Raw genomic sequence first — 23703 nt, forward strand, 5'->3', positions numbered from 1 at the left:
CCCTACCTAACAGCATTCTCTGAAATTTATTTATTGAATTTATTGAATTTTTGTACCACCCTGTACCTGGGTGTCTCGGGGCGGTTCACAAAAATTATTGGATAGCTCATTGCTGAAGAGCAGAAGAGAGACAGAATCTCTGTACAAAAATGGAGGACTAAGAACCTATATTTTCAGAGAGGCTACACCATAATCGATGGCATGAATACATTCAGAGAGATTAAAAGTTCACACTCTCCCATCCCACTTTGGGTAAAGGTCATTCATCTCAGAGACCAATGGTGACTTTGTCCCATGCTCAGCCCTGAACCCAGATTGTTTCTAGATTGCGTTTTCATCCAAGAACACTTGCAGCTGCCCCAGCAGAACATTAAGTTACTAGGGTGGGTTCCATTTATATAACACAAAGATACAAAAACAGACAAAGACATTAACATGCTCACTTTACATTTGATCTTGGAAGTTCCTGATCGCAACATGCTGGCTGAAAATGGTCTGCGATGCCCAGCCTGCTTCTCCGAAGGAAAGAAGAAAAAGTGTAAAAGTGAGAAGACTGTCAACTGCCTTGAGAATGAGACCCAATGTATTGATTTTAGAGGAGCTTTTGCTAGAGGTAACATTGCTATTCAGTCAGGGGGAATGGCCTAGACATGGGCTGGGTCACGCAGACTCTGTCCTGATCTCCTTCTCTCCCTTCCTTCCTCTCTTTTTCCATTGCACATTGTTGGAAAAGTGATAGGGATCATATCTCTTACTGGCTGCAGTCTGCACTCTTAGTCTTTTGCCTGCCTGGACTTTGTCCTTTAACTTTCATAATGCCACTTGCTTGTCTAGAAGCAGGATTCAGATCGGGATCAACGGGAGCACACCCCGCCGCAGGGATTCGAACCACCGACCTTTCGATCGGCAAGCCCTAGGCGCTGAGGCTTTTACCCACAGCGCCACCCGCGTCCCTAACTCAGACCATTAGTGCAAGGATTTATAGTTGTGCAACAGAATTTCCACTCTCTTCTGCCTGTAGCTGCTCTGTATCCTCCTAAAAGCTGCTCCAAAGATTTAGCTGTCATAATTTAACTAAATGTGTAAAAAGATACCGTATTTTTCGCCCTATAGGACACACTTTTCCCCCTCTAAAAATGAAGGGGAAATGTGTGTGCATCCTATGGGGCGAATGCAGGCTTTCACTGAAGCCTGGAGAGCGAGAGGGGTCGCTGTGCACCACCGGGCTCCCACGGCTTGCCGAGAGCTGCCTGCACCCCGAAGCCCGGGCGCGCTGAGCAGTCACGCCTGGGCTTCGGGTAGCTCTCCGCAAGCCGTGGGAGGGCTCCCACGGCTTGCGGAGAGCAGCCTGTTCTGGGGCTGGGGTTGGGGGAAGCTCGGGCTTCCTCCGCCCCCACCCCACACCTGGGGGGGAAATAAAAATTGTTTTCTTTATCTCCCCCAAAAAACAAAAATAACTAGATGTGCCCTATGGGCTGGTGCGCCCTATGGGGCGAAAAATACGGTAAATTGCTTTATATGCATTATAATACTGTGGTACCAGACGGCGATGTGGAGTCCCATCTTTCTGCTTTGGGATTTCACAACACATTGAACCGAATCATTTAACTGTATCACTGTATTCATGTGCCTGGATCCAGGCTTACATGCACCCCCCACCCCTTTCAACAGCGTTATTGAGGAATAATACTCTTTGGAGAGGGACCAATTTTACCACACCCTTCCTTCCTGAAAAGAAGAGGGGTTTGGAAATGAATAGGGGAGGGGTATATGGGCTGATTTGCCCCAGGAAGGAAAAGGCAGAGTCCAGGCCATTTGAGCTGCCTCTGCCCTACACGCCCCCCATCCTTTGCCTGCCTTTTGCAGCCTGGGCTTTGCTAGTTTCAATTTTGAGAGCTGATTAAGAATTCGGATAGGAGTTCCTGATTGGCTTTTGGGACCCCCTTTTCTCCCACTTCATGTTAGATGTGTTTAACATGAAAATAGATATGGCAAAATAAAAGGAGGGTTCTCTGGATGGCTAGGTCACAGTTTTTGACAGTGCAGGAGCCTCAGTTGGCATCCAACCATCCTGAGAGACAATGGAGTGCAACTCCAGCTTCTTATGCGGCTGGATCACCTTGTTGACTCATGGCAGGTTGTTTTCAAATATCGTTGTGTGGCCACAGCATGTGCCTTTTTAACAGGCCCAGGAGATACAGGGATAGAATTCCTGTCATTTTTAATGCAAATCACCAGACCACCAGAATTTGATTTTGTTATCATGATTAATTAGGGCAGTTTTCAGAACCTCTAATTTCATTATATTTTATAAATATAACCTGTTTATTAATAAACTTCATGTCTTGAGACTCCTTTTGATTATATCTGAGTAATTTTTTTACCTGAATTCCTAATGCTGAAAATTTTGTACATTCATGTTATGATGAAATTATATTTTTCAGATTTCTTAAATATACCCTTTTTAAAACTAACATGTTAAAATTCTCATTCACCATCACAGGCATCATCTCCTATTCCCTGGGAAAAGGACTAAAGTTAACACTTCTTTTTGTTTTCCAGATTTCTTCTCTGTCATCTATTTCACTTTCAAAGGTTGTGCAACAACAAAATTTTGTACCATCCGGAAAAATGGAAGAATTAATATTGGAGCTGGGAAATTTGTTATTTCAGTTTACAGAGAAAGCTGTTATAATGCTTCACGAATCTCACACCAGCCTGAACAGGAAGAGTAAATCGGACAGTGTACACCTCCTCCTTGTGTATTCCAAAATCCATGGAAATGAGGGGGAATTGGAGGCCTAGTGGTGAAATCCAGGACTCGCGATCTCTGTTTTTTTCTTTCTTGCTTTTGGTGGAGGTAAAGGGAAACAAGAGCAGAGAAAAGGGTCAGAATGTAGGGATTGTGGATTCTAAATACAAAAAACTCTGTAGTGTATCATTAAAAAATAGTTAAGCCTTCATTATGATCATTATAATGCAAAATAAATGCTTATGGAAAATAAAATGTCAGATGCTAGTGGTGGTTGCTCGTGTATCCCAACAGCTCCCCTGCCTCCCTTCCCTGTTCTGATAGCAGTCCCCTGACATCCACTCCCCCTCACCCCCCCATTGGTGGGGTCCAGAGCTGCTTCCCACTCACTGGCATTGGCAGGAGGGGGGAAAACAATGAAGGAATCACCATCATCCTCTGTGGAATCAAAAAATGCTTTCCCCCCCCCCCGACAATCCTTGCCCTGGTGGGAGGTCCCAGGAAATTTCCTCCTCATCAGAGACCTCGGCAACTTCGTCCCCTATTCCCTCCCCCTCCCCTGAGCGCGGAATCCTTCAAAGTCACCCTCGTCCACTGTGGGTCCAAACACTTCCCCAAAAAACAACTTCGGAGGTTTGGTCTTGTGCCAGAAGAGAGCGTGGAACTCCTCTATGAGATACTCCTCAGTCACGCGCCCCACCAGAATCCATGTGTTTTCCGAACTGGGAACCCCCTCCCAGGCAAATAGGTACTCGATGTCCGTTCCACCTGGAGTCAAGTATCTCCGTCACTTCATTATAAAGTTCCCTTTCTTCTACGCTAGGTGCGGTGGGGCCCCCTGTTCCCTCCCCCAGAAACTGTGCCCCTCCCTGTAAGGCAATGGCAGAGACCTGTGAAACACCGCATGTATCCTCATGTTATCCGGCAACTTCAGCCTGAAAGCTAGTGGGTTAACCTGCTGCGTCACCTCAAAGGGGCCCACCCTCCTAGGATGCAGTTTCTTGCAACCTCCCCCCCCAGAGGCAGCCCCTGAGATGACAACCACACCTTGTCTCCCATTTGGATAACCTCCCCCGGTCTCCTATGTTTGTCCACCGCCTTCTTGTACGCCTCCTTGGCTCTTTCCAGAGTCTTCTTGAGCTGTTGGTGTATGGCCTCCACCTCGTCTGTGAATTGTTCTGCGGCTGGTACTCTGAATTCCTCCTCCTCACACTCTGGAAAGGCCCTGGGATAACATCCGTAATTGGCAGGAAAGGGACTCATCGTTGTGGTCACGTGTTCAGCATTATTGTATGCAAACTCTGCCTGCGCTAGCTTATCCACCCTATTGTTCTGCCGCTGATTTACGTAGCAGCACAAGTACTGCTGCAAAATGGCATTTGCTCACCTCTACCTGCAACAAACTCATGATCTTTCACCAGAAATGCAAGGTGAGCTGTCTTCCACGGCAGGAATCACCCTAGAAGGGACCCCATGCAGCCAAAAGATGTGATTCAGGAAAAATTTGGCAGCTTCCTCAGCTGACACAGCATGAGAGCATGCCACAAAGTGGCACATCTTGGTCAGTAGGTCCACCACCACCAGGACTGCCGTCTTACCTCGGGCAGGTCCATCATGAAATCTATGGACACCATCTCCCATGGTCTCCCCGGTGTTATTAAGGGTTCAAGCAGCCCAGCCAGGGCCGCCCTTTCCCTTTTTGCTCCTTGACACATGTCACACCCTCGGACATATTCCCGCACAGCCTCCCTTACCTTGGGCCACCAGAAATCCCACTTAACTAACAACATGGGCTTGTGTTGCCCAAAGTGCCCAGCTGTAGGGTTGTCATGGAACTGCTCAAGGACTCTGACCCTCAAGGGCTCTCCCGGTACATACAGTGTCCCTTTGTAGAACAGTCCCCCTTTCTTCTCAAAGCCCCCACACCCTCCTTGAGCTCCCTAAATTTCCTTTGAGCAAAATCATCATCTCTGGTGAGTCTAACCAGTCCTGCCTCCCCTGCCAGTGTTCACCCACAGGCCCATTTGTCCTCCTGGAACATTTGTCTGGCCACTGGGGGCCCTTCATCTTCCATGTACTCAGGCTTCCTGGAAAATGCGTCTGCCCTCACATTCTGCTCTCCAGGAACGTATTGGATCTTAAAGTCAAAATGGGCAAAAAACACCGCCCATCGGATCTGCCTCTGACACAGCACACGTGCAGTGTGCCAATATTCCAAGTTCTTGTGGTCTGTCCACATCTGGATCTGCTGCTGCACCCCAAACAGAAAGTGTCTCCTGCTGCGTGACATTCCCCTGAATTTTGCTGATAAACATTGCATCCATCGCCTCATAAAATTTCCACATGTCCTGGAGGGCATTGTTTCCCACCGCTATCAGGGGTCTCACCCATTCCCAGGCTGCACTTTCTAAGTGGGAAACTACGAATGCCACCCTCTCCTCATCATTGGAAAATTCCTTCTTTTGTAAGTCCAGGGCGTATTTAATCTCAGTCCTAAAGGCAAGGTACTCTTGAGGGTTCCTGCCAAATTTGCTCACCAGTGCGGCATCTTTCGCCCCACTGGAGTTGCCATGATTTGCTGCTCCTGCAATCTGCGCTCCTCCAGCCTCGCTGCGAGGTCAGCAATGTGCACTTCCAGCTCCACGTTCTTCTGCACCAGAGCCGGTATGTTCCGCACCGCATCTTCCTCAGCACCTCTGCCTGCAGCTCTTTGCTCCTCCGGCCTCCCTTTATCCTCTTGACTCATCATGCCGCTCTTCACTGCTACACGCGAGCAACCGCAATGACTCCAGGATTGCTGTCAGATGCTAATGGTAGTTGCTTGTGAGTAACCAGGCAGGACTCCGACCTGTCTTTTACAGGTTTTATTGTGCAAACTATTTACAGTGCAGAGCTACAAAGTTCATGTCTGTCTTAGTCACTTGCAGAATCCGGGAATGCCCCCTTCCGGCTTCTCCCCCAACATAAGAACTTCGGCACCCGAAGCCTCCTCCTTGCGTTTCACCCCTCTGCACAAGTTGGGCGATGGAAGTGACGTGTGTCCCTCCTAGCCAGCCTGGCAAGGTGAGGTGCTGGGGCTCTCAGCAGCATCCTCAAGCCCTTTCCTCTCTTGGCTGGCCCCTTCCCTCTCTTCTCCACTGGAGGTGTGGCTTTCCCCACCGCTGGAAGAGGAACTGCTCTTCAGAAGTTTTGGAGGCTCTCTGTATCCCTACGGCCCCCCTGCCTCCCTCCCCTGTTCTGATGGCAGTCCTCTGACATCAAATGCTGGTTCTCAGATCTGTTTCTTTTGGATAAAAATGCCCTTGGGGCAATCATGGTGAAGCTTCAGTATCAGGAGTTAGGTTCAGTTTTTCAGTCAGTGGAGTATCATTCCTCGACACAACAAGCTCATCTCTCCTGACATTGAAGTGCAGGCCAGTGGCATGGCAACTCGTCTATTGGTCTCTCCTTGTTGCCTTCAGACAGGGTGGAATAGACAGAGCCCCCCCCCCCACATTCTACTGACTGAGCAGTCTGGCAGGATACATTGGTCATGCATGCAACAGGCATCAGTAGTAGAGGGATACTAAAAGGACCCCTGACCGTTAAGTGCAGTCATGGACAACTCTGGGATTGTGGTGCTCATCTCGCTTTACTGGCCAAGGGAGCCGGCGTTTGTCCACAGACAGCTTCCGGGTCATGTGGCCAGCCAGACTAGGCCGCTTCTGGCGAACCAGAGCAGTGCATGGAAATGCCATTTACCTTCCCACCAGAGTGGTACCTATTTATCTACCTGCACTTTTATGTGCTTTTGAACTTCTAGGTTGGCAGGAGCAGGGACCTAACAATGGGAGCTCACCCCATCACAGGGATTCAAACTGCCAACTTTCTGATCGTTTACTCTCTCTGTGGTTTACTACAGTTACTACAGATAGAGAAGGATACTATTTCCTTTCAATTGCTTATGTCCTGCTCCTTCTGACTTTGGTTGATGATGTCATATGACACACCACCCCAAAACGTCAATCCCAGAAGTGCCAGCTTCAAGGGCCACCATGAAATGACTTGGGGGGAAGGGACCACATAACCCATCTGCAAGGAGGAACTAATTACCTTTCTGACCCAGTCAGCTTTCCCCTCCCTGCTGGTTTTCCTCAGCCAAGAGGGGCAAGGGGCAATGTCCTTCAATCTTACCAACTAAAACGCTTCCAACATGAGAGGGCTAGACAGTGCTCTGGACACCCCGTGATATTCATCTGCTGTAACAGCAGAGTCAAATTCCCAGTGGATGCAAGCAATTTCATCCTCAAAATGCTTTGCAAACAGGTCACAGCATTGACAAGTCACAAGCACATTCCCCAACTCCCAATGAGAGGCCCTCCCCATTTTCACCTTGGAGCTTTCTTTTCTCACCCAGCCTCTCACCCTAGGAGGTGTCCACTTCACCTCTCAACCTGGTTACTGGCACCAGTTTGAAATTTCCCACCACCACCACTTGCAGCACGTTAAGCATTTTACTTTTAAAGCTCTGACCAATGTTTCATATCATCATGTGATTGAGATATCTTAAATTCTGAGATTTAGAGATACTGATATTCTGTTAGTATAAGCAAATACAAGAGACACGCCAGGAGCTAAATGATCACTCTCTGTTGCCCGATGTCTCCAGCAAAATATATCACCCAGGATGCCCAAAGAGTTCTGAGGTACTGGTTTGGATCAAGAGTGTATCCAAATATCCACAAAAAGTAAAGAATACATATTTATTTAAGAAAAATAAAATAATGGTGTAGCTAGAACCCTGTTATCATATAGGAATAAGAGATAATAGAAGAAGGTCACTTAGGGCCATCTGTCTTTGAGCTCTTTGCTCTCCTACTTTGCAGGTTCGCTGGGTTCTGGGAGATGGTGGGACTCGAATGCTTTCTAGTGATAACGTATCAGCCGGCTCTGCCTCTTCCTCTTCTCCCATTATTTCCCAGCTCCTCCCCTCATCTTCCTCTGAGCTGTGGCCTCCTCTCAAATCTCTGTTGTATTTCTCTTTGTTTTGTTTTGTTTTCTTCCTTTTCCCATCACCATCCCTCACCCCTCACCCCACCCTTGTGTTAGACTTCCAGTCTACTCAACTGCAATTTCTTTCCACTTCTATTACTTTCTTTCACACACTTTTAAACCAGTTTTCTGCTTCTTTTTCTATTACACATTGTTATCCATCTTATTTAGTATTTCAGTATTTAAAACGGAACTTGCTTATTCTAATAGGAGTTCTGATTTTTCAATATGGTTTTGCAAGTATCCTTTAAACACCTTCCAGTCCTTGTCTATCTTCTCTTTTGAGATCCTTCCAATTTCTCCCATTGTTTTGGATATATTGTAGCACTCCAATAATTTGGCAAGTCAATCTGTTTTTGTCGGTATAATACCACTTTTCCAATTTTTAAATCTCTGTTGTAATTCTGAACCGTTGTCTTCTTCTCTGGAAGGATCATGTTGGGGAGATGGTCTCCACCATTCCTCCTCTGCTCAGTCCCTGACATCACCCCCCTTTCCACAGTCCTCCTCCACCCACTCTAGTGGTTTTGGTACATTGGGGTAGTGTGTATGAAACACCCTTTGCAAATCTAGTGCATGGACATGTTCTGTGCACTCCCATGATCTTTCTTCTGGTCAATACCCCTTCCAGGCAATCTTCACATCCTAGAGTCTAGAATTTGTTCTAATTCATACTCTTCCTCTCCTTCTACCATGACAGGAGGTGGAGGTGCTTGTCTAGGTGCCTGGTAAGGCTGTGCAGGTACAACCAGTGACAAGACAGATCTGTGGAAGACAGGGTGAATCTTCCTGGATTGCTGACAGTTTTTCTACAAAGTCTTCTGCTGCTGGAACCGACAGAGTGTTGGTTGGGGTTGAGAAGGTTGTGAGGATGTTATCCATAACTGACAACACCACAGAGGCTGAATCCCACAGTGTTCCTTAAAAAGATTGCATCCAACATGAAAAAAGAGCTTTGTGTTACAATATAAAAAATATAGCATTTCTGGGGAAGCATGCATTCTCTATTTCCATAATTTCCTGCTCCTCACGGGACCAGTTCTTCCCAGTTGGAATCCTTGAGCACCTTTCTTTGTTCCATAAATTCCTCCAAGTCAGCTTCTTCTTCCAAAGGTCACCTGCTGGTTCGTTTCTCCTTGGCTTTTGATCACTCTGTCATTATGAGGGCCTTCTTGAGTATATGCTTCTTCTTTATACATTTGCTTTCGACTACTGCCCAGGCTAGGCAATATAGAGGTATGGGAGCAGTGCAATGGTTGGGCAAGCCCCTTCTTTCTGGTCTGAAAGAAGCAGCAAAAGGAGGTCTCCTGGCTGGAGGTGTGAGGACAGGTTCCTACTGTGAAACAGCCTTCTTCCAAAGCCTTCTTCCAAAGCCTAGTAAGCACAAAATATGCTTTGGGAAGGAGCTCTCATGTCTCTTTCCCAATGCCACTGCCACCCCAGGAGCTGCTTCCGTGGCCCTTCTCTGGTGGCAGGGAGAAATCATGACACCTGGAACCAAGGGACAACCCATGACAGCTTAATGAATTTTGTGGCCATTCTAGCCAAATTGGGACTGTTAAAATAACTTTGCCTCCAAGGTGAATAATAATAAATAAACATTAATAATAATAATAATAATAATAATAAACTTTATTGTCACTACACCACCTATTTGCAGTGAAATTAAATGAGCCGGTGGGGCCCATACACTCAGTTTGTTCACACTCTGTGTGCTTGTCAGAAGTCAATTGCACCACTATTTTATTTCCATTCAGCAGCCCAACAGCCTATGGATAAAAACTTTTCTTTAACCTGTTGGTGCGGCTGACTATACTTCTGTATCTCCTGCCCAAAGGTAGGAGATTAAAGAGGTGCTGGCCGGGTTGTGAGTCATTTGGAAGCAGCAGAGCACACCGTCTCCACCAAGGAGGAGACAGGAGACTCCCCTGGGAAGGAGGCTAGTTCACCAACACAGGAGCCCGATATGTGGAGAAACATGACTCAAAGAAGTAGGAGGCCCAGGGTTCGCTCTGATTGTTTAGAAATACACAATCGCTTTCAGGTCCTCTCCCCTAGCATGGAAGACGAAGAGCAGACTCCATTTGAGGATCTCTCCCTCATTACAGTCGATCAGGTATATGAAGATGAACAGCAAAGTCAGTCCTCAGAGAATGTGCAGGCGACCTTGGAACGGACTGCTCACGGAAGAACCCCGACCAAACCTAAGAGGAGGCGTGTAGTGGTAATAGGGGATTCCCTACTGAGGGGAACAGAAGCAGTGATCTGTGGGCCTGACAAGATGTCTCGGGAAGTGTGCTGTCTCCCCGGGGCTAAGATCCAAGATGTAACTGAACGACTGCCAGGAATCATAAAACCCACTGACAAATACCCCTTCCTCTTGGTTCATGTGGGAACCAATGACACTGCAAGCAATAGCCTCCAAAAGATCAAAAGAGACTACGAGGCTCTGGGCAGGAAATTGAAGCAATTAAATGCACAAATCGTCATCTCATCTGTCCTCCCAGTTGAATGACGTGGCCCAGGAAGAGAGGGGAAAATAGTGGAAGTAAACAGCTGGCTTCGCAAATGGTGTAAACAGGAACGGTTTGGATTCTTAGATCACGGACTGCAGTTTCTTGAAGATGGACTTCTGGCAAGCGATGGGCTGCACCTCACAACGGTTGGGAGGAATGTTTTTGCCAAAAATCTCAGAAACCTCATCAGGAGGGCTTTAAACTGACTAATGTGGGGGAGGGAGACAGTGCTCCTGAAGGTAGGAGTCTATCAATTGATGAAGATGATCATCCAAATGTCATAGACCAAATGGAGCAAACAGCAAGCAGACCTAGTGGTGGGAGGAAAAAATCCTTAAATAAGAGACACGGGGGAATGACTAATCGACTTCAATGTCTGTACACTAATGCACAAAGCATGGGAAATAAACAAGATGAGCTTGAGCTCTTGGTACAGCAAACTAAATATGACATAATAGGCATCACTGAAACCTGGTGGGATAAGTCCCACGATTGGAATGTAAAAATGGGGGGATACAATCTATTTCAGAGAAACAGACCAGACAAGAAAGGAGGAGGAGTGGCGTTATATGTCAGGGATGTGTATACCTGTGAAGAGATCCAAGATTTAGAACCTCAAAGCCAAAGTGAGAGCATTTGGGTCAAAATTAAGGGAGAGAAGAATAACAGTGACCTCATTGTGGGAGTTTACTATAGATCCCCAAGCCAAACGGAGGACATAGATGATGCCTTCCTGGAACAGATGGCCAAGCATGCAAAAGGAAGGGAGATAGTGGTAATGGGGGACTTCAATTACCCAGATATTTGTTGGATGTCAAACTCAGCCAAGAGCATAAGGTCAAACAGATTCCTCACTGGCCTTGCAGACAACTTCATTGTCCAGAAAGTGGGAGAAGCAACAAGAGGAACAGCCATTTTAGATCTGGTCCTAACCAATGTCGATGACCTGGTTAATGGGGTAGAAGTGGAAGGATCATTAGGTGCAAGTGATCATGCTCTTCTGAAGTTTACTATACAACGGAAAGGAGCAGCCAAGCATACTAGGACTCAATTTCTTGACTTTAAGAAAGCCGACTTCATAAAACTTAGGGAAGTGCTGGGTGAGATCCCATGGACAGTAATACTAAAAGGAAAGGGAGTTCATGATGGCTGGGAGTTTGTTAAGAGGGAGATAGTAAAAGCACAACTTCAGGCAATACCAATGAGACGGAAACATGGAAGGTGCCTAAGGAAGCCAGGGTGGCTATCTAAAGAACTTTTAACTGAGTTAAGATTAAAAAAGGATGTGTACAAAAAATGGAAAAGGGGGGAAACCACCAAAGAGGAATTCAAACAAATAGCCAGCACGTGTAGACACAAAGTCAGAAAAGCTAAAGCACAGAATGAACTCAGGCTTGCTAGAGAGGATAAAAGCAACAAAAAAGGCTTTTGTGGGTATGTTTGTAGCAAAAGGAAGAACAAAGAAACAGTGGGGTCACTCAGAGGAGAAGATGGTGAAATGCAAACAGGGGACACAGAAAGGGCTGAACTCCTCAATGCCTTCTTTGCCTCAGTCTTCTCAGATAAAGAAAACAATGCCCCACCTGAAGAATTTGGAGCAAATGATTCAGCAGAGAAAACACAGCCCAGAATAACTAAGGAGATAGTACAAGAATACTTGGCTAGTTTAGATGTATTCAAGTCTCCAGGGCCAGATGAACTGCATCCAAGAGTATTAAAAGAACTGGCAGATGTGATCTCAGAACCACTGGCAATCATCTTTGAGAATTCCTGGAGAACAGGCGAAGTCCCAGCAGACTGGAGGAGGGCAAATGTTGTCCCTATTTTCAAAAAGGGGAAAAGAGAGGACCCAAATAATTACCGCCCAGTCAGTCTGACATCAATACCAGGGAAGATTCTGGAGCAGATCATTAAGCAAACAATCTGTGAGCACCTAGAAAGGAATGCTGTGATCACCAATAGTCAGCATGGATTTCTGAAAAATAAGTCATGTCAGACGAACCTGATCTCATTTTTTGACAGAATTACAAGCCTGGTAGATGAAGGGAACGCAGTGGATGTAGCCTACCTTGATTTCAGCAAGGCATTTGACAAGGTGCCCCATGATATTCCTGTAAAGAAGCTGGTAAAATGCGGTCTTGACTCTGCTACCACTCAATGGATTTGTAACTGGCTGACTGACCGGACCCAAAGTGTGCTCATCAATGGTTCCTCTTCATCCTGGAGAAGAGTGACTAGTGGGGTGCCACAGGGTTCTGTCTTGGGCCCGGTCTTATTCAACATCTTTATCAACGACTTGGATGATGGACTCAAGGGCATCCTGATCAAATTTGCAGATGAAACCAAACTGGGAGGGGTGGCTAACACCCCAGAGGACAGGATCACAATTCAAAACGACCTTGACAGATTAGAGAACTGAGCCAAAACAAACAAGATGAATTTTAACAGGGAGAAATGTAAAGTATTGCACTTGGGCAAAAAAAATGAGAGGCACAAATACAAGATGGGTGACACCTGGCTTGAGAGCAGTACATGTGAAAAGGATCTAGGAGTCTTGGTTGACCACAAACTTGACATGAGCCAACAGTGTGACGCGGCATCTAAAAAAGCCAATGCAATTCTGGGCTGCATCAATAGGAGTATAGCATCTAGATCAAGGGAAGTTATAGTGCCACTGTATTCTGCTCTGGTCAGACCTCACCTGGAGTACTGTGTCCAGTTCTGGGCACCACAGTTCAAGAAGGACACTGACAAACTGGAACGTGTCCAGAGGAGGGCAACCAAAATGGTCAAAGGCCTGGAAACGATGCCTTATGAGGAACGGCTAAGGGAGCTGGGCATGTTTAGCCTGGAGAAGAGGAGGTTAAGGGGTGATATGATAGCCATGTTCAAATATATAAAAGGATGTCACATAGAGGAGGGAGAAAGGTTGTTTTCTGCTGCTCCAGAGAAGCGGACACGGAGCAATGGATCCAAACTACAAGAAAGAAGATTCCACCTAAACATTAGGAAGAACTTCCTGACAGTAAGAGCTGTTCGACAGTGGAATTTGCTGCCAAGGAGTGTGGTGGAGTCTCCTTCTTTGGAGGTCTTTAAGCAGAGGCTTGACAACCATATGTCAGGAGTGCTCTGATGGTGTTTCCTGCTCGGCAGGGGGTTGGACTTGATGGCCCTTGTGGTCTCTTCCAACTCTATGATTCTATGATTCTATCCCTAAGAATTTTCCTCGCTCTCCTGAGGCAGCAGTCTCCCGTGATGTCATTTAGTGAACTCAGGGGACAGCCCATGATATCATGTGCTGTATTCACCACCCTCTGTAGGGACTTCCTTCTGTGGCTGTCAAACCAGCTTACCACACTGTAATACAGTATGAAAGGACACTTTCTATTGTGGACCGGTAGAAGGAGATCTTCAGGGTTTTTTTTGACATTGTTCTTTCGCAGGACCGTGAGGAGACATGGTCTCTGTTGGGCCTTCCTAACCTCCTGGGTTGTATTGATTTTCCAAGTGAGGTCTTCGCTAAGGTAGACTCCCAGGAATTTAAAGGAAGAGACTCTCTCCAAACAGCCCCCCTGATCTACAACGAGGCTAGTTCCCCTGTTTTCCTCCGAAAGTCCAACACCATCTCCTTTGTCTTACTGATATCTACGTACAAGTTGTTCTCTAGGCACCATGTCAAGACTTTTTGAACCTCCTCCCTATACTCTGATTCATCTCCACCTGTAATTAGACCCATTATGGTGGTATCCCCTGCAAACTTAATAATCACAGTAGATGGATCGGATGAGATACAGTCATATGTATACAACGAGTACAGGTAGGGATTCAGCACTCATCCCTGTGGGGTGCCAATGCCGAGCTTCAGAGAGGTAGATGTAACAGGCCCAATCCTCACTATTTGTGTGTGATCCTCAGAAAGTCTTTAATCCAATCACAGATGGTAGAAGAAAGGTCCAGGTCCCTCAGCTTTTTAAAAACAATGCCCGCAAGGATGGTATTAAAAGCTGAGCTATAATCAATAAAGAGCATACTGACATAATTCCATGGTTTCTCCAGATAACTCACTGCAAGGTGAAAAGCTGTGGCTATGGCATGGTCTGTTGATCTATTTCTCCTGTAAGCAAACTGGTGTTCATCAAAATCTGGTGGAAAACATGTCCTAAGATGTTGAAGGACCAATCTCTCAAAGCATTTCATCATTACAGATGTTAATGCAATGGGTCTGTAGTCATTTAGGCAGTTAATTGCTGTTTTCTTTGGGACTGGGATAATGGTGGCCGCTTTCAAACATGATGGAACACAATCAGTCTGCAGGGAGATGTTTAAAATCCTTGTCAGAACCCCTGCTAGATGATCAGCACAGTTTTTATTTACCACTATCCTCATCACCCCATCAGGACCAGCAACTTTATTGGGATTCACTGCCTGCAATGCAGCGTTCATTTGATGGTCATATAGAATAAGTGGCTCAGAGTTTGTAGGCTGGCAGGCAGGAGCCGTGATATTTGATCTTTCTACTTCATAGCGGGCAAAAATGTTCCGCTCCTCCGCTAACACATCATCAGCCTTAACCGTGTTCCTTTTATTGCCCTTGTAGTTGGTTAGGTGCTGCAGTCCCTGCCACACTTGTCTCGTTTTCTTATCGGCTAAGCAATTCTCCACTTTAAGCTTATATTGTTGTTTTGCCACTTTATTCCTTTCCTGAGCTTTTATCTTGCCTCTCTGTATATGTCAATGCTCCCTTCCTTGAATGCATTATCCCAAACTTTCAAGAGTAAACTTCCTTTAGCAGTCATCCAGGGATTACTGTTCCCATAAACTCTAATGCACCCCTCCGTAGTTACATTATCTGTGCACACTTTGATATAGGAAAGTACAGCGTCTGTGTATCTGTGCAGATCTTCTTGTTCAATTACACTCCAAACAGTGCTTTCAAAACAGTCCTGGAGCTGACTGTTTTTATAGCTGACTGAGTTCTTCTCCTTAGGGTAATGTACTTCGGACATAGAAAAATTGAGGAATGGTCTGATGAACCTAAGTGGAGAAGGGAGATTGCCCTGTATGCCTGTTTCAGATTGGAATACACACGATCGAAAATATTCTTCCCTCTAGTGTGGAATTTCACATACAGTTCAAACTTAGGAAAGACAGTCTTCAGGCAGGCCTGATTAAAGTCCCCTGCCACAACAATAGCACCCTCTGGATGGATTTGCTGCTGCCTAGAAATGACGTCATATAACTTAGAAAGTGCCGCCCTGATATTAGCATCAGGTGGAATGTAAATGGCTATGATAATTGTCGCAGTTACTTCTCTAGGCAGATAAAATGGCCTACATGTAACTGCCACCAATTCCACATCTGAGGAGCATTATGTATAAACTCCTCTGCTATTGACACACCACCCACCGTGAATATAAATACAGATTCCTCCACCTCTGGCCTTACCAGAATTACTGTCTCTGTCAGTTTTGGATGCTGCAATCTAAAGAGATATTTAGGAACTGGAACATGTGCAAAGAAGGACTACAAAATTGATTTAGGATCTGGAAACCAAGCCTTATGTGAAATGGATGAGGAAGTTGGGTATACTGAGCCTGGAAAGGCGACAACTGAGAGGTCTCCTTTTCAATGCATTAGCCATTGGACTGTGACAATTAACCTCAGGATTCTGTCCTGCCCTCAGTGCAATTCAACATTTACATGAAACTGTTGGGAGAGGAAATGCCACACCAACTCAGTGAAGGTTGGTTTCTTGGATTGAGTTTAAAATCCAAGTGAGGACAAAATAGATTGCAAATATAATTTTATTCCACAGGAAACTTTGTGTGTGATTGTGTAAGTGAGAGAAGATTCTTAAACAGTGGCTGTATTTGTAGGATTAAAGAGTGTGAGGCAGGGGAGATAGAGGGAAGCGCCAGAGAAACCAAAACTCCTAACAATACCTTGAAGAAGTCACAAGACAGAACTATACAGTGGTACCTCTAGATACAAACGGGATCCATTCCGGAGCCCCGTTCACATCTAGAGGTAAATGTATCTAGCGACGGCACGACTGCGCACGCATCGCTTTTTGCCGCTTCTGCACATGTGCATGACGTCATTTTGAGCGCCTGTGCCTGCGAAAGCGGCTAAACCCGGAAGTGACGCACTCCGTTACTTCCGGGTTGCCGAGGAACACAACTCGAAAGCGCTCAACTCATAGCATATTTAACCCAAGGTATGACTGTATACAGTTATCTGGGTGTAGAACCCATTGAAAACAGTGACACTTACATCTAGGAAGACAGGTATAGAATTGCATTGTAATCCCTTTGAAATAAATGGTTACTACTTCCACCAAAAGTGCATAGGAATGTGCTGAAATACCTACACTGCCTCCAATCTTTCCAGCCAAATTTATTCATTGGTGAGCGATGGGGTGGAAACATGAGAAGCATATTTCGCTTTCAAGGAAATAACCAAACTTCCTTTGAAAGTGGAGGTAGAACATAGACATTGTGGGTTATTTTGCCCTGCCTGAATTTGTCAAATCCTCTTTTCAAGTAGTCTAAGCTGCTGGCCATCACTGCCTCTTGTGGAAGTGAGTTCCATGATTGAACTATGAACTGCATAAAATATTATACAGCACATAGCTTCTGAACTGCACTGAGCATGGTTTTTTCCCCTCCTTTCATCTATCTCAGGTAAAATATTTATGAAATTATGGAGTAATTAAAAAGTAGAATACTTTTCTGTCTTCTTTAACTTTATTAAACACAAGCAAAATGAATGTCACGGTCCAGTTTACAGGCGGTTGATGTCCCAGCTGAGGATGTTGGGACCAGGAGCAAGACAGCTGGGTGGGTGCAGGAATGAGAGTCCAGGAGCTAGGAGTCTGGAAGCCAAGAGTCCAAGGGTCAGAGAACCGGGGGTCATGAAGCCAAGGGTCCAGGGGTCCGGAAGCCAGTAGTCAAGAAGCCAAATGTAGCAAGGCAGGAAGTGTGTTGCTGTGGCAAAGGGGCAAAGGGAAATGCTGACCTAATATGCCTTCCTGGCTCTTGCCACCAGCTGCTGTGAGTTACCAATTGGCCTCACCTGTGCGGCCGCACCTTGCCTCTTCAGAAAAAACTTAGGAAAGCCCCCGTCCTGAGAAGCCCTACCGGTCACAGGCCCTGGCTCCTGAACACACTCATGCCAATAAAAAAAGATCAATTAGATTATCTTCTCCAGGACAATCCTTCCAGCCAAATATATTTATTGGGATGGTTGGGAGGGGACACTTGAGAAGCACTTTTGGCTATCAAGGAAGGAGTTGCATTGCTAAGTAGGTCTAACATGAAGCAAAGAAAAACACCCTAAGATAGACAGCTTAGTGCAGAATGTCCTCTGTGACTTTTGTACTGTGTGGCTAAAAAAATGCCTTGAGTGGTGGTATGAACAAGAAATTGCTCTGCATCCAAAGCAATGGAAAAAGAAGAAGAAGACAGGCAAAAAGAGAGCACAGCCAGAGCAGTTTCTAGCGTGTCAACGGGGGAGAGAGGCATGAGGCTACAATGGGAGTGATAATAGTCCTGTACCCTTGCACAGGAGGGGAGAGACTCCATCATGCAAGGCCTCCTTCCACCTGCCTTGCCCAACCCTCCGGCCCTGGGTCTCCTCATAAGGAAGCTGTGCCTGGAGGAAGAACTGTGAGGGGAGAGACTTCATCAGGCAGGGCCTCCTTCCACCTGCCTTGCCCCACCCTCCAGTCTCTGCTTCTCATTTTGTATTGTATTATGTTGTGCACTGTGGTTTGCTGTTGTTTTATTGATTGGAGTTTAAAAATTACTTATTGTAACTGATTGAGTGGATTTCTGTTTAATTTTGAAATGCTGATATTTAATATTATTCTATATTATTTTAATGAATGTTGAATGTTATTTTATTTGCATATTGTATATCGTATTATGCATATTGTCTTATTTATATGATATTAGCTGCTCTGAGCCTGGCTTTGGCTGGGGACAGCGGGATACAAATAAAATATTATTATTATTATTATTATTATTATTATTATTATTATTATTATCTGATCAGCTGTTCCAAGAAGGATGCTGTAGTATTTCACAGTTCTTCTCATCTTTTGAAAATGGAAGATGGGATTTGAAGCAGGTATAAACAACTAGCTGGGTTCAATTCAAGACAATGTGGCTAAGGACAGTCATCACTAAACAGATCAGTTGAGTCAAAGTATCACTCCCTGTCCCAAACAATCTGACACAATTAGAATAAGGAGGGACAAAGTTCCATAAATTGATTTAATTAGCTCTCAGTGATGATCTTGGAGCCATTGTATTCTATTCAGTGCCTACCAGTGTGTCCCTGGCACCTTTCAAGAATCTTGAGTTATGTCTAGCTTTGCCAGCTGAGAAGTCACCTGAGCAGTACCTTGAGGCTCTCATTGCACTTTGATTAGTGGCCTGAAAGAACAAAAAAAGTATATCATTCCTTCCAATTTAGTAAGACCCCACATCAAGTAATAGGAAAGACAGAGGAACGGGCTCAGAATATGCCTTTATCCATCAAGGACCCAGCAACTTCCCATAGACTTTGGATGTGATCCTATTAACAGTTTGTGCACATGTCTGTAGCAAATGAGGGCTAGAGGTAGGCACTGAAGAATATGGTTGGGCTGTCTTAGCCATTGCTGTTAGTTGTTCTGCTTTAATGATGGGCATAGTCAGATGACCTCAACTGACTTGGTAGCCTTCTTTGAACAAGTTGCTCATTTGGAGCTGTCCGTAGTCCTGCAGTATCCCTACCAGGGGGAGTTGACACCTTCCCTGCTGCCCTGCACCAATTCATGGGACAGCTGCCTCATCCGCTGACAGATAATCTTCTGTACTCTCACTATCCAAAACCTTTCAGGATTCTTTAAGAAGTTTCTGCTTTAGAATTGTACAATTGTACAACAATAGATACAACCTCATAAAACTGAATTGTATGCTTTTAAAATAATAAAAACTTAAAAATTAAGATTACTAAAGAAAAATTGAAGAGTTGTAGTAGCCTGGCTGCATAAAACAACAAAGTCTCAGAGAAGCGCTGTATTAGATTCAATGTACTGCATCAGATTCAACTTTAGCCACTTTACTAATAATTACTGAAAAACTCTGACCACATGCACACAGTATTCAAATAATCAGTTAGGTTTCCATGCTTTCTGGGAAGTCTACCCTGCAGGGAGGAAGGCTAAGTTAATCCTCTGGAGGAACTGAAAACCAAATTTAGGCAAATTCAGAAAATGTGGGCAGGACAGGATTTTGTCTAACTCTTGTATGGAAGCAGCCCTCCCCAAGACTGCCAGCTGTATACTATAGCCTCCAACTGTGACTTCCTGAGAAAAGACAGTGAGAAAAGGACTCACTACTTGTTAGGTAGTGCCTGATCACCTGATCACCTCATCTGATCACCTGATCACCTCATCTGTCTCCTGATAAATCTCTATGTGGGCCAAGAAGCTACAGTTAGAACTGGATATGGAACAACTGATTGGTTCAAAATTGGGAAAGGAGTACAACAAGGCTGTATTTTGTCTCCCTGCTTATTTAACTTATATGCAGAATTCATCATGCGAAAGGCTGGGCTGGATGAATCCCTAGCCGGAATTAAGATTGCTGGAAGAAATATCAACAACCTCAGATATGCAGATGACACAACCTTGATGGCAGAAAGTGAGGAGGAATTAAAAAACCTTTTATTGAGGGTGAAAGAGGAGAGCGCAAAATATGGTCTGAAGCTCAACATCAAAAAAACGAAGATCATGGCCACTGGTCCCATCACCTCCTGGCAAATAGAAGGGGAGGAAATGGAGGCAGTGAGAGATTTTACTTTCTTGGGCTCCATGATCACTGCAGATGGTGACAGCAGCCACGAAATTAAGAGACGCCTGCTTCTTGGGAGGAAAGCAATGGCAAACCTAGATAGCATTTTAAAAAGTAGAGACATCACCTTGCCAACAAAGGTCCGTATAGTAAAAGCTATGGTTTTCCCAGTAGTGATGTATGGAAGTGAGAGCTGGACCATAAAGAAGGCTGATCGCCGAAGAATTGACGTTTTTGAATTATGGTGCTGGAGGAGACTCTTGAGAGTCCCATGGACTGCAAGAAGATCAAACGCATCCATTCTTAAGGAAATCAGCCCTGAGTGCTCACTGGAAGGACAGATCGTGAAGCTGAGGCTCCAATACTTTGGCCATCTCATGAGAAGAGAAGACTCACTGGAAAAGACCCTGGTGTTGGGAAAGATGGAGGGCACAAGGAGAAGGGGACGACAGAGGATGAGATGGTTAGACAGTGTTCTCGAAGCTACAAACATGAACCTGACCAAACTGCGGGTGGCAGGGGAAGACAGGAGTGCCTGGCGTGCTCTGGTCCATGGGGTCACGAAGAGTCGGACACGACTGAACGACTAAACAACAACTTGTTAGGTGAATTTTGGGTATCAGGTGAAGGTGATGGTAAAGGAAAATGACCCCTGGACGGTTAACTCCAGTTGAATTTGACTTTGGGGTGCGGCACTCATCTCCACTTTCAGGCTGAGGGAGTTGGTGTTTGCTTGCAGACAGCTTTATGGCCCATGTCGCCAGCATGACTAAATCGCTTCTGGTGCATAGAGGACTGTGATGAGTGCCTGAGTGCACATAAACACCGTTTACCTTACTTCAGCTGGGGTATCTATTTATCTATTTGCACTGGTATGCTTTTGAACTGCTCATTTGGAGGATTTGGGACAGAGCAAGAGGAGCTCACCCATAGTACTGATTCGAACCGCAGACCTTCTGATCAGTAAGCCATTGGTTTAGGCCTCAGCACCACCTGCATCCCTTTGGGTATTAACCCAACATGTACACCTAGGTCCCACTGCTCCATGTTTTCCCAACATTTTCGTGGCAAGTCAGAATCCCCTGCAAGGAATTAAGGATTTGCAAATGTCTGAAGTGTGCCTTTAACCCCATAAAAGCCATAGAATGACTGATGTTTTTCACCCCAACCTCATCACCTGCCAAGATGCAGAAGAAGCCAATGAGACCAATTTCTGTCTACTTTCTTTTTTCAGTAGCTCTCCATCTCATCAGCTTTGTTCTTATGTATTTCCTCTGGGGAAAAGATAAAAAAGCCTCCCGCAAACAGAATTTCCTTTACTTCCAGATATATATCCTTACATTCTACGTCTGTCTTACTTGTCTTCACATGAAGAGATTGATTCACCACCCCTACTCTTCTTCTGTGTGGATGCACTAACAGCTTTTGGGGGTAATTTGGAGCTGAACCAACAATGTCTCTTCCTCAAGTGGCCTTTGCCTATGGCCTGGTACCTCCCACTCGACTGGTTCAGAGAATGGTCATGTTTGTGTAGCTCCCTAATGCAGGAAGCTCCATGGCCACTGATGGCTCCAAGCAAGACCTTCCTCATCATTGTGTGGGTGACTAATTCATACCTGGCACTCTCTCAGTCATTGGCACATTCAACTCCTGAAGTCTCACTTCATCCCTTTTATCTTTTGGAAACCACGGCCAAGACAGCAGGATCAGTTTTACTGCTTAAAGCCTCTATTGCATCCATGTGCACCCATAGCCCTTTCCATATGGATCTATTATCCAGGCTTTTCCTGACGGAGCATCTCCACCCCAGTCATTAAGTCCAGACACTGAGATCCAGCTCTCAGGGCCTTCTGGTGGTTCTCTCACTTTGAGAAGTGAGCTCTGACGGAAGCAGGCAGAGGGCCTTCTTGGTAGTGGTGCCGACACTTTGCAATGACCTTCCATCAAAAGTCAAGTGGATAAGTAACTATAAAACCTTCAGGTGACATCTGAAGGCAGCCCTGCATAGGGAGGTTTTTAATGTTTGATATTTGATTATGTTTCTGTATATGTTTGAACCTACCCAGAGTAGCCAGGGTGACCTAGTCAGATGGGTGGGGTAAAAAAAATTAAAAATTATTATTATTATTATTAAGAGGAAGAAATCTGAGAAGCTTCTATCAACAACTAATGAGATGTTAGAGAAATAATTCAGATTTTGTATGTCCCTCTTCATCTTTGTAATGAACAAACAACTCCAATTCACAGACCTCCCTGAACTATTTGTTCCCAAGTGTTACTTGCAACATGAATCCATGGCCATTAAATCTCTCCAGGCAAGCCTCTACCTGCATCAGTTCATTTGATGATCCTTCTCTGCTCTGAGTCTCCTATTCTTTCTAGAATGCTGAAGGCACTCCTAAGCGCATGCCTCCTCTTGGCCCCACTTTCTGCAGGTAAGATGGGGAACATCGGATGATCTTTAGAGGACACTGAAGAGAACTTGCTTCTTGAGAGGGAAGGGGAGTTAGGAGTGTAGATCAACACCATAAAGAGAAAGGACTGCTGGGTTACCAAGAGAAAGCAGGGGAGAGTCAATTCAAGAGATTATTTCTTGTGATGTTATACAGATAAACTATGTCATGTAGCAGAATAATGAAATATCCCACTCTAACATGAAAGCTGCATTTCAGCAATACACACAAAATGTGGATCACTCTCTGTGTGTCTGTGTGGTGTGGGGGGGGGGGTAGGGACACAGAGGAGGGATTTGCATAGGCAAGAGATTGCCAGATGAAAATGTTGGGCATGATTTCATAGTGGAGGGAAAGTGCTAATAAGGTGAATAAGCTTTTCTTTGCTGGGAGAGGTAGAGAAAATATGCCTTAAAAATAGGATAGAATAATAATTCCATTGGAATGGAGAGAAAAAGTTGCTTAGGAAAGGGAAGGGAAGAAGACAATGAATGGCCATAGCAGGAAGAAATTAAATACATTTTACAAAGAAAGACACCTTCAAATCTACTCCTTGGAACAGAGCACATCAACCCACTAGTAAGGATCCAGATCCACAACTACTACAGTGGTACCTTGGGATGTGAACAGGATCTGTTCCGGAGCCCCGTTTGCATCCTGAAGTGAATGCAATACGCGTCCATGCGTCTGTGCATACGTGTATTTTTCCATTTTCGTGTATGCGCGTATCGTCATTTTGACCCCCTGCGCCTGTGTGCGTGGCGAAACCCAGAAGTAACGCACACCGTTACTTCCAGGTCGCCACAGAGTGCAACCCGAAATACTTAACTTGAAGCACATTTATCCCAAGGTATGACTGTACTCATTGATTGTGGAAATGTGGGGCGCTGAATGTGATTTGAGTGCCAGACAAGGATCCAGAAGGCTAGGGTTTGAATCTTCACTCAGCCACAAAGCTCACTGGGGGATCATAGACCAGGCACTTTCCCTCAGCTTAACCTCACAGGAATCTTCTGGGGATAAAATGGGGAGGGGAAAACCATGTACACTACCTTGAGCTTCTTAGAGGAAGTGGCTGCAGATAAATAAATGAATTCAAAAAATAAGAA

The 23703-nt window shown here is 45.3% G+C and overlaps 1 long non-coding RNA gene across 1 annotated transcript in view; it reads right to left on the minus strand.

The window, feature by feature from the left end:
* LOC310684861 overlaps positions 1-23703 on the minus strand; it is an 80281-nt gene that overhangs the window by 7957 nt on the left and 48621 nt on the right. Inside the window, exon 2 of the long non-coding RNA XR_014514896.1 lies at positions 17903-18005. This is a non-coding gene — a long non-coding RNA (uncharacterized lncRNA). The remainder of the gene's footprint in view (positions 1-17902; positions 18006-23703) is intronic.

The sequence above is a fragment of the Podarcis tiliguerta genome, assembly GCF_965153285.1.
Source record: "Podarcis tiliguerta genome assembly, chromosome: 8".
NCBI lineage: Eukaryota > Metazoa > Chordata > Lepidosauria > Squamata > Lacertidae > Podarcis > Podarcis tiliguerta.